The sequence below is a fragment of the Gossypium hirsutum genome, chromosome D12 (genome assembly GCF_007990345.1).
Source record: "Gossypium hirsutum isolate 1008001.06 chromosome D12, Gossypium_hirsutum_v2.1, whole genome shotgun sequence".
In the NCBI taxonomy this organism is placed as follows: Eukaryota; Viridiplantae; Streptophyta; class Magnoliopsida; order Malvales; family Malvaceae; genus Gossypium; species Gossypium hirsutum.
The window spans coordinates 17,543,422-17,554,958 of NC_053448.1; positions in this window are offsets into that span (position 1 = coordinate 17,543,422).

Sequence of the window (11,537 nt, forward strand, 5' to 3'; positions counted from 1 at the left end):
ATGAGCTTAAAATGAGCTGATTGAGCTAAAAGTGAGCTCGGTGAGCTAAAATTGAGCTGAATGAACTTGAAGTGGATTGCACGGATTGCTTAATTTGTTGGCCCATGATTTTTCAAGTAGAACAGCCACGGATTCACTCCAAACTTGATCCACCAAAGTTGAAATTGCATCCTTGAACTTATTAGCTCTAGCTCGAGTAATGGGTCCTTTTGGTAGCTCAAGGGAAATATCATTAACACTCGATAGCTCATGGGTCTCGATTGCATCAGCTTCATGCAAACTCTTCTGAACGAGATCTGAATTTCTTAGAACACAAATTTTGCCTCTGAAGTTGATCGGTTGTTTAACATCACAGCAATAATGTGCAAGCATACATTATCGATGCAAGTATAATAGACAGATATGAGTTTGTCGGATATCGATCCCATGAGGATGGTTGTCTTTTGTCCATCAATATCAGTGTAATAAATAGATAGAAACGAGATAAATTGTGGGAGTAGTTATCGAAGAAATAACTTGAAAAAAATAAGATAGGTTGTCTTTTGGCTCCTCATCAGGAGCTGATCTACGTCTTTTTCATGTCGATTCACCCGTAGATGACTTAAGCTTCCATAGTCAAAAAGCTTCAAAAGATAGGTTGAAGAAGATAATACCCCTAAAAAGCCTCCATTTTTTTTCCTTTTCATGTGAATATTTATATTCCTCCAAATAGCACAGGTGTCCTTTCATCAGAATCATGTTGCCTCTGTACGTACAAGTCGGTTATACCAGACGAGACAGCTCGTACATTTTTGTTCTTATCCAAACAACTGTAAGGTGCGGCGACAATTCTAGGCGCAATCTGGAAATACTCATGCAGCGACATCAATACCAAAACATGACAACATTAAGGATGAATAGGCTAAGATCCTTTGTGTTATAAAATGCAATTTACTAAACTGAAAATGCTAAAATATGTGTTGTATAACTAAATTGGGACAAATAAAAACAATGAGTAGGGAGAAAACATATGTTCTTTCTAATACTATCACACCCCCAAACATGAGTTTTTACTTGTCCTCAAGTAAAACACAAACTACAAAGGTTACACAAGGATTTACTAAGGCAAATGATCATTCTAGCAACTTGAATCAACTACAATCCCAATGAATGAGTCACATTCAGATGACGGAATATTGCATCGATAATAAATAAGTATGAATGAATAAGATTGCGACTTCATCAAAACTAGCATCATGCTTTAAATACTAAATTCTATCTACCAATACAACATTTATTGTACAATACTAAATATCTATGAAGATCATAAATATATGTCTCTTCTTCATTTTTTTTGTGAATAAGGGATATCGTTGCATTACTGTACCTTTGTTCTTGAGAAGTAATGATGGAGTGCAACAAACCCCTAGGGAATACGTAATTGATTGCTGGGGTTTGGCCGATTGGATTTCTTCAATTTGGGAATCAATTGATTGCTGGAAATTGGGCATTCTTGGCCGAATCAATTTGTTGACCGATTCGCAATCTTTCTATACTTCCAATTTCGTTTGATTCATCTATTCTATTTCTTTGTTTCTTGCTGCTCCTTTAATTGAATTTGGGGATTTAAATTCAAATCTGATTCGGTTTAATATTAATCTTTGTTTTTGATTTCAGATCTATTCGTCTAGGATCTTTCGTAGGAGTTTCTCGTGACTTGGCAACTCGATCTTGGTCCGCGTGCATCCCTATATCAAAAGTACTCAATTCTATAAGACGTTCTCTAATTGAATAAATGTCGGTAAGTAAAATGGAAGCTAAGTATTGGAATTTAATTAGATATTAATATTGAGCTCGAGTAAGTAAATTCATTGTGTAAAATTATGGGTGATAGAAAATATTCATAATAAATTGATGTGTTAATTTTCTTGGAATGAACTACGTGGTTATGATGATATTACATTGATGATGAATGCAAAGTCATATATATATTTATCTATGAGAGTAAGTTAGAGGCTTTATGACCTCACCATCACCCCCTTATCAGTATTGTTTTATGATGAAAATTATCTTGATGAAACATATATTTTTTTCAACTGAGTTAATTCTGATAGTATTGAAGTAAACACTTAAATGTTTGAGTGAAAATGTATTGATTATGAGTTGAAACTCGTAAAGATATGAATCAAAGAGTATAACATTTTGTTATTGATAAATGTTATAATTATATGAGCACATGAGTTATGATATTTAGATTATGATGCTATATAGAAATTTCGATTGTGAATTAGTGATTTGAGTTGGCATATGAATTATGTGTTAAGAACAAAAGTGATTAAAGCAAATGTTCATTAAATGCTTTGAGAATGTGAAATTAGTAATGAATTGGATATTTGTGATATTATGTATTATGCGCATTTATGTTTAAGATAAATTTGAGGCTTTACTACACTCACCCCCCATATCAGTAAAATGTTACAATGAAATTTGTAAGATTTTGATTGAATAAGCTTACGAGTGTAGTGTTACAGAAGTTTGTGTACGGAATATTAATAATGTGGTCGGAAAAGTGAATGAATTAGCAAATGAAGACAATATAAAAAGAGAGATATTGGATAGTTCTGAAAACTAATCAGATTATGCAAAGTTACTGTTTAACACCCCTTACCCGTATTTGATGTCGGAATAGGGTACGAGGTATTACCAGAACATATACACTTTTAACTGTAGTAAACTGAGTTGTAAAATTTCATCTAAATTAAAATTTTCAAATTGTTATTCTTGAGTCATTAATTAGGGTTTACGTGACTAAATATACTCACAATCTTTCACTTCCTCGTCATATGAATTTATAAATTTTCACTTACTTGTTGAATTCATCCTGAGTACCTGAATTGATCTGTATTATTACATATTCTCATATCGTCAAATTTTCTTTTTTAACTATTGTAATATATCAATTGTTCACTATCTAGTAAGCTGATTTTCACATATATACATTATCCATCACATAAACCAAATTGATCAATGCAACTCAATGATATAATCATCCATATATCATTATTATCACACATATATATATCATGACTAGATTTCTTAAACATTTGATCAATTATTTTTCAATACCGCAATAGTTCCTTCAGTACTAATATGTATTTACCATTCAATTTAACATTTACCGATTATAATAGGGCATATGACCATTTATACACAATTCATTCATACATTTTATTGTCCTCCTCCTCCTCTCCATTCCACATCCTTTATTTATAAAACATGCTTAAATAGCATTATACATAATTTCACTATTCACTTATATTTAAATTCAAAGTAGTCTATTTGAGTTAGAGTCACTAAATCATTTTTATTCAAAGCTACAGAGCTCCAAATTAAGATCTATTTATTTTCTCCAAAACTAGACTCATATTTCTTCTTACCATAAAATTTTTAGAATTTTTCACTTGGCCAATTAGTACAATTTATTCTTTAAAATTACCCTTGTTTCACTGCTCAACATCTCTGACCTCTCTTCACTGAAAATGAATTATCTTATTGTACAGAATTTAGATAATATTTTTGTTTGTTTTTGTTAAAAATAGACTCATTTAGGATCCTAATCATATAAATTATAACTTGTAATTATTTTTGTACAATTTTTAATTATTTTCCAAAGTCAAAATAGGGGATTCCAAAATCAATCTGACCCTGCCTCACTAAAATTCAAATATCTCAAAATGTATAATTCTTTTGCTTGCTCTATTTCTTTTATGTAAAAATAGACTTCTTAAGATTTCATTTCATATCTTATTCACTCTCTAATTAAATTTCTACAATTTTGGGTGATTTTTCAAAATCACACTATTGTTACTATCCAAAACTGTTTTGTTGCTAAATTTACTCTTCCATAATTTCACTGACTCCATTCCATCTTACTCAAGGGTCGATTAAATATCGGACCCAATATTCATCTCGTAATCTTGTTCATTTCACATGTACTTTCACTTGTCCAACTTCCCCGATGAACACTTCAGAATATTAACCGTTACTCGGTGGAATCAGCACTTAGCAACCACCTTATATTCAGTGATACGGGGAATCAGCACATAGCAACCCCTTCCACAATCAAGGATACGGTGGAATCAGCACTTAGCAACCCCTCTTTGATCAGTGATTCGGGGAATCTGCACTTAGCAACCCTTTACATTCAATGAATCCCGATCTAATCCGAGTGTTCAATCGAGAACTTTATTTTTCAACATTTTACCATCTTTCTCAACTTAATCACATTTTTATAATCTACATAAAATATTTATTTGATATTCAATCATATCTCAACAATATATTAAATACAATTAAAACAATGCATTAATTCACATACAAACTTACTTTGGTGCAACAATATAGAAATTTAGCAATTTAGTATTTAATTTTTTCTTTTCTCCCATCAAGGTCGATTCCACTTCTTTCTTGATCTATAATAACACATTTGACTTATTTAACACTCACATTCATCAAAACAGTACAAAAATCACATTTTGGAAAATTTACATTTTTGCCCCTAAAGTTTCACAAAATTATGATTTTGCCCCTAGGCTCAGAAATTAAACTTTATTCCTGTTTCTTATGTTTTATGACATGCTGAACATTTTTCCCTTCTATAGCAACATCAAATTCTTGCTCTAAAGTGCACTTATGAACAATAATAATTTTTACCAATTATACTGTTTCACTCGTTTTTACTGAAAATCGCTTAGCCAAAATCGTTTAACATAATTCTAAGCATCGTATTCTATCATAAAATATCGAAATTCACACTTTTCATCTATGGGTAATTTTTCAAACATAAATTCTATCTCGAATTAATTGTAGAATTAGCTTAAGCAAGTTACCGATATTCTACAAATATAAAGAACAAGAAAAACGGGCTAGAACGGGCTTACCATGAAGCTTGGAAGATGAAAAAACCCTAGCCATGGAGTACATATCACATTCGGTCAACCCCCCATGGAGAAGATGATGATTTTGGCCTTATTTTGTCTTTTTAATTTGTTTTAATTACCAAATTACCAAAATGCCCGTAACTTAAAAATATTCTATTTCACCTATTTCATGTTCATTTTTGTCCATAACATAAACAATGGTCTAATTACTATTTAAATACCTCCAATTTAAAATTTCATAGCAATTTGACACCTCTAGCTTCTAGAACTCAACTTTTGCACTTTTTACAATTTAATCCTTTTGGCTAAATTGAGTGCCCAAACGTCAAAATTTTTGAACGAAATTTTCACGAAATAATTCCGTGAAAATTTAGGCCATAAAAATATAATAAGAAATAAATTTTTCCTCATTGGATTTGTTGTCCCAAAACCATTGTTCCGACTAGGCCTAAAATCGGGCTGTTACACACTATCACAAAAGAAGTTAAATCTGATTAAATGATTTATCCAGATATGTTATTTAAAGAAATAATTAACTGGAAGTTTTTCTAGATCGATTTCTGTTAGTAAAGAGATAATGTGAAAAATCTGATGACAGAATTAGACAATTGAGTAATGTTTCTATTGTATTAATAGCTGATTACAGTAGCTATAATGGGGTAATTACTATGATTCCTTTTATACATTCTATGTGTACAATTATCCTTAGAGGTATATGTGACTGTTTAGTTTCAAAAAAAATTATTATCGTATGAGAACTTTAGCTAAACATATTAATAGATTAAAGAATTATTTGTTTGTTTGGGTTATATTTGACATTGCCATGTCTTTTTCTGGTATTTAATCCCTAATGTGAATATGAAAATCAACGATAAAGTCTGAGTGAGGTTAATATTTTGTTTCTACTGGTTATTGTTCTATTGAATATATGTGATGATTATATTACTTCTGTTACTTTGGATTCCATTAATTATGAGTGACATTGATCTTTCTAGACATTTTTTAATCATCAGAATGGATATCATTCTATATGGATTGTAATTTTTCCGATACTTTGTGTAGCTTCAGATGCTGAAATATCGCTATTCTGATTTTCTTATGAATCTATGTAATTATCTGTAAAAGATATGAAAGTCCAAAATCATGTGTGAATTTGAAATGCACTGTGTGGAAGAAAACAATTAATCTGCTATCTGGTAAGATTTTCGAGGACGAAAATACCTGAAGGAGGAGAATTGTAGCAGCCCGAATTTGGGGCTAGTCGAAATAGTGGTTTCGGGACCACAAATTTGATGAGAAAAAAATTATTTTCATTATATTTTTATGGTCTACGATTTCACAAAATGATTTCGTGAAAATTTCATTCGAAAATTTTGACGTTTGGGCACTCAATTTAGTCAAAAGGACTAAATTGTAAAAACTAAAAAAGTTGAGTTATATATGTTAGAGGTGTCCAATTGTTATGAAATTTTAAATTGGAGGTCTGTATATGGTAATTAGACCATTAGTTAAGTTGGTGGACAAAAATGGGTATGGTTAGGCATGTTTCCAAAGTTTTTCATTAAGGGCATTTTATTCATTTAGTTATTAAAATGAATTAAAAACAAAATTAAAAGTCAATTTTTGTCTATCTTCAACCCCTAGGCCGAATATTGCATGGAGAAACCATGGCTAAGGTTTTTCAAGCTTCCAAGCTCGATTGTAAGTCCGTTCTATCCCCGTTTTTAATGATTTTTACGTTTTTGAAATTCTCGTAACGAGATTTACCTATTTTACCATTGTTTTGAACTAGGGTTTGTGTTTAAAAATTTATTCATGAATGATATGCATGTATTTTGATGTTTTATGCACGAATATGAATGTTTGGAGTGTGATAAACGATTTGTACTAAGTAATTTTCGATGAAAATGCCTAAAACGATTAATTTGTAAAAGTCATAAAATATGTCACAAGTGTGTGAATAACTGAGTATTGTGGACTGCTATAGTTATGAAAATGGTTCATCTAGGCCTAAAATGCAATGAAATTGAATAAAAATTATTTTACGAGCCTAGGGGAAAAATCATAATTTTGTGAAACTTTAGGGGCAAAAACATAATTTTTCCAAATTATGATTTTTGTATTGGAATGAATAGTGTGAACATTATATAAGTTAAATGTATTGTTATAAATCAAGAAAATGAGAAATTGAAATTGATCGATAAAAAGAAAAGTGAGAAAAAGTGAAAATTTTCCGAATGAACCTTTGGAATAAAAAGGGATAAGAATGAAGTGACAGAAATGATCACATGTGTGGCACGAATTGTGTGTAGGCCACTATGTAAAAGTGAAAGTGATGGTCACGTGTGTAGTACTATGTGCAGGTTACTACGTGTACTGAAATGATAGGTCGCATGTGTAGTACTATGTGCAGGCTACTATGCGTACCAGATAGTTTCGATCACATGTGTAGTACTATGTGCAGGCTACTACGTGTATCAGATGGTAGGGTCACATGTGTAGCACTATGTGCAGGCTACTATGTGAACCGAACATTATTGATTAGTAAGGTGGTTGCTATGTGCTGATTCCACCGGACATCATTGATTAATAAGGTGGTTGCTATGTGCTGAATCCACCGAGTATCTGTTATTATTCCGAAGTGTTCATCGGGAAATTGACTAAGTGTAATTGAATAATGAATATAGGTGTGGAATTGAATTGAATATCGACTTAGAAATGGGAAAAATGGTGGAGATTGAATTAGAGGCTAAATAATATATGAAATTGAAGCTGAATGAGTCTATTTTCACATAAAAGAAACAGAGCAAGGAAAAGAGTTACATATTTTGAGATATTTGAAGTTTAGTTAGATAGAGAAAGAATGAGATTGGAATCCCCTATTTTGAATTTGGAAAATTGTCAAAAATTGGAAAAAAATAATTATGGGATAAAGTTTATATGTTTAGAACCCTCAGTGAATCTATTTTCAAGAGAAATCAACAGAAACAGTATCTAAATTCTGTACAATGAGATAATTTGTTTTTAGTGAAGAGAGGTCAGAACTATTGAGCAGTGAAATAGGGGAAACTTGAAAAAATCTATTGGGGTAAACCAAAAAAATTTTATGGTAAAAATATATGTGAATATAGTTTCGGAGAAAATTAGCGGTTCTTATTTGGAGCTTTGTAGCTCCAGGTAAAAATAATTTAGTGACTCTGACTCAGAGAGACAATTTTAAGCATACATGTAATTGAAAAGTAAAACTATAGAAAATGTTATTTCTAATAGTGTTATGCACATTAAGGATGTGGAATGGAGAGGAGGAGGAGGAAAATTGGAAGAACATATGAATGATTTGTGTATAATTGGCCATATGCTTGATAATAATCGATAAATGATTGAAAAGAAATGATGTTTATAATTGTGCATTATTAGTTATGGTTAAAGTTCATGTGAGAAAATAAGGTTTCATAGTATGTGTATGTGGTATATTTGGTATATGATTTGGTATGTAGCAATGTCAGAAATGGTTTATGAATAAACTTACGTTGATAAGTTTTATACATAAATAAATGTGGTGCTTATCCAGGCTTATAATGCTTATACTATATGTTTATTTTGCTAGCATGTTTGGTGTGTATGCTTAGGCTTTGGCCAAGTTGTGGCTGGATTACGCCACGTTAAATTTATAAAATTATGCATTGAGATGGTAAATGACTAGATGGAAATATGCTTGTGATCATAAAAGGGTGGCAAGGTTTAAAGTTTGTAATCTTTATTAAAATGGTTTATCATGTGGTTAGTCTTCAAAAAGAACTAGCTTGCGACTATGGTTGAGTGTAATGTTTATATCTTGTGCGATATGCATAGGAAATGAGAGTGGAAATGAAATGAAATAATAAGTTCATGCTTGAAGTGTAAAATGACGCAAAAAGGGGACGTTAAGTTAAACGATAAATATGTATTAGTATTGAACTTAATGAAATTGAACTGTAGGTGAATTAAAGGGAAATTGCAAATGATATGATTTGAATTAAATGAATTATTGTGGTATTGAAATGTATATTGGGTTGAGAAATTGAATTGAATCGTGAGCATGAGAACCATGAATTAAATGAAATGGAAATGAAGTATTGAATTGCATGAGTATGTATTGGGTCTCAGAAGCCTTATTTATGACAAATATAGTATTTTGAGGTTATAACGTGAAGATTTATGAAAGGATGTTAAAAATTTGAAAAGTTTAAATTTGCATGAAATTTTATAACTCAGTTTAACATGTTTATTAGTGTACGTGTTCTGGTAATGCCTCGTACCCTATTCCAGTGTCGAATACGGGTAAGGGGTGTTACACTCGACTTGAACCTCTCTATTCCGTCTTATGTCACACTCAGGGCTCCTTGCCAGGAGCTGATCTGCGTCCCTTTCACGTCAGTTCACCCGTAGGAGACTTAAGCTGCCATAGCTGAAAAGCTTCAAAAGATAGGTTGAAGAAGATACTACCCCCAAAAAAGCCTCTCTATTTTTTTCCTTTTCACATGAATATTTATATTCTTCCAAATAGCACAAGTGTCATTTCATCAGAATCATGCTGCCCTTGTATGTACAAGTTGGTTATACTAGGCTGGACAACTCACACATTTTTTTTCTTATCCGAATAGCTATTAAGGGCAGCGACAATTCTGGGGACAATCTGGAAATACTCATGTAGAAACACCGGTACAAAAACATGACAAAATTAAGGATAACAACATATTATGGCATTTTTGAGCCTCACAACTCTGTTGTAAAAACATCGGTCTAGCTTTTAACTCAGCTAAGATCGAACCACCATCAGTTAATGTTAATCGCGTATTCAACGCTTACAAAGCAAATAGAGACTTTCTACTCAAAGCATCAGCAACTATGTTCGCTTTACTTGGATGATAATCAATGATCAAGTCATAGTTTTTCAATAGCTCAAGCCATCTGCGCTGTCTCAGACTCAAATCTTTCTGTGACATTAAATACTTCATACTTTTATGATCTGTAAAGATGTGACATTTTTTGCCGTAAAAATGGTGTCGCCAAATCTTAAACGTAAACACAATAGCTATAAGTTTTAAATCATGCATCGAATAATTCTTTTTGTGTGCCTTCAACTGTTTAGAAGCATAAGCTATCACTTTGCCTTCCTGTATCAAAACACAGCCTAAACCATTTAAAGATGCGTCATTGAAAATTACGAACTCTTTACATGACTCAGGTTGAACTAACATCGGTGCCTCGGTCAACAACACTTTCAACTGATTGAAACTTTGTTGGCATTTCCTAGACCACTCAAATTTCACATCTTTTTGCAATAATCTCATCATCAGCGTAGAAATCATTGAAAATCCTTTAACAAACCTACTGTAATACCCAGTTAATCCCAAAAAGCTTCTAACCTTGGATACATTTCTCGGAGGTTTCCAGTCAACAACAACTGAAATCTTGCTTGGATCAACTCTGATGCCCTCGACTGATACAACATGTCCTAGAAATCTGACTTCCCAAAGCCAAAATTCACATTTGCTAAACTTGGCGAATAATTACTTTTCGCGTAGAGTTTCTAAAAAAAAAATTCAAATGCTCAACATGCTCGGACTCATCCTGTGAATATATTAAAATATCATCAATGAATACCATAACAAATTGGTCCAAATATTGTCTTAATATTATATTCATCAAATCCATAAATATTGCAGGTGTATTAGTTAAACCAAACAGCATCACAAGAAATTTATAATGTCCGTACCTGGTCCTGAACGTTATTTTCAACACATCAGAATCTTTAACTCATGGGTATTAATAACCAGAACGAAGATCAATCTTCAAAAATACTATTGCACCTTTCAACTAATCAAACAAATCATCAATTTGCGCCAATGGATACTTATTCTTGATCGTAACTTTATTGAGCTAGCGGAAATCAATACATAATCTCATAGATTCGTCCTTTTTCTTAACGAACAGAACAAGTACACACCAAGGTGAAAAACTGGGTCGAGCAAAACCCATTTCTGTCAACTCTTGTAACTGTTCTTTCAACTCTTTCAACTCAGTAGGAGCCATTTTGTAAGGAGCTATCAATATTGGAGATGTTCTCACTACTAAATCAATAGCAAACTCAACCTCTCTGATCGGCAATAACTAGGGTAACTCTTCTGGAAACACATCTGGATACTAACAAACCACTTGAACCGATTGTAACTTCAACTCAAAAACTCTAAAATCAAATACATATGCAAGGTACGCATCACAATTTTTTCTCACATATCTCTGTGCTGACATAGCCGAAATAACATTAGGCATACCACTTAAACTATCTGATTCAATCTAAAGCTTTTCACCGTTCTGACACTTTAACACAATAAGCTTTCGTCTACAGTTCAAAATAGTATCATGCAGAGTTAGCAAATCCATGCCAAAAATCACGTCAAACTCATCAAATGGTAATAAAATGAAATCGGCCAAAAAATGACAACCTTGAATCATCAATAGACAGTTTTTGCAAACTTTATCAACTAGCACATACTAACCTAGTGGGTTTGATACTTTAACCAATAATTCAGTGGACTCAAAAGGTAAATTCTTACTTGACACTAGATTCGTGCA